The sequence below is a fragment of the Propithecus coquereli genome, unplaced genomic scaffold, assembly GCF_000956105.1.
Source record: "Propithecus coquereli isolate 6110/MARCELLA unplaced genomic scaffold, Pcoq_1.0 Scaffold29, whole genome shotgun sequence".
NCBI classification, from domain to species: domain Eukaryota; kingdom Metazoa; phylum Chordata; class Mammalia; order Primates; family Indriidae; genus Propithecus; species Propithecus coquereli.
The window spans coordinates 216,845-217,787 of NW_012148507.1; the positions used below are offsets into that span (position 1 = coordinate 216,845).

Consider the following 943-nt stretch of genomic DNA (forward strand, 5'->3'; position numbering starts at 1 on the left):
CCTTCTTCAATATACATATATGTAGAACTAATCTTTCAAAAAATTAGACTTTACAGAGGAGCTTAATTTTTAAAAAGGAACTAATTGTTGGTTGATTATAGTATCATATCCTATAAAACTTCAAGAAAACAATAATTTATGAAGCAAATAATATCTTTGTTCATTAGAGAAAAATTAGCAGACAAATGTGCAGTGAATAAATTAATTCAGTTCTGCTTAATTGACAGAGGCATCAGAAAATTAATGCTACAGCCATATCTGATGCATTCACTGCTCTAGAAAAAAACCCACTTTCTACTCAACCATCAAGTCAAACTTCAAAGCTGTTTCCATTGCAACACCAAAAGGAAATTTTAAGGCATTTTGAGCTCTTCTCATTAGAGGCTGCACATCTGAGATTCTTTTTTTCTCTCCGGGCATTTTAAAGTCATGTTCTTTCCTGTGGTTTGGAAGTGAAGGGTGAAAACCCACTTTCTCTTCACTTAACGCTGTCCCCTCCTCAAACTGTGTGCAGTTTTCTGCCTGAGTACAAGACACCTTTGTAATATCAGAGTACCATGGGTAAAATAACTGAAGCCTTTAACTCCATCCTCTCTCTCGTCTTTCCACCTCTTTGGTAAAGCAATATTTATTTTTAAATATAGTGCTTATTTTCAGCTTTCCTTTGCTATCTGGAACTTATAACAATTTAAAATCAGAATGACAGCATTTTTGCTACAATTTTAATTTAAAGTAACACTTTGTTAATAAAGTCAAGAACAGTTATAATGTATTCTTAAAAAGTTACTCCTTTATCCAAAGATGTATCAACATTTTACAGATGCCATCACAGAAACCCCAAATTACTAAGAAATAAGAGATTCTGATTATCTACATTTCAGTAAGATAAAGCCAATATAAATTAGGTTTTGAACATATGGCACAACTTCTTGCTTATAAACCC

General features: G+C 32.4%; 1 protein-coding gene across 1 annotated transcript in view; it reads right to left on the bottom strand.

Annotated features, from left to right (window-relative positions):
• The window catches only part of MLIP (muscular LMNA-interacting protein), a 200,359-nt gene that overhangs the window by 33,478 nt on the left and 165,938 nt on the right, over positions 1-943 (bottom strand). The window lies entirely within an intron of this gene.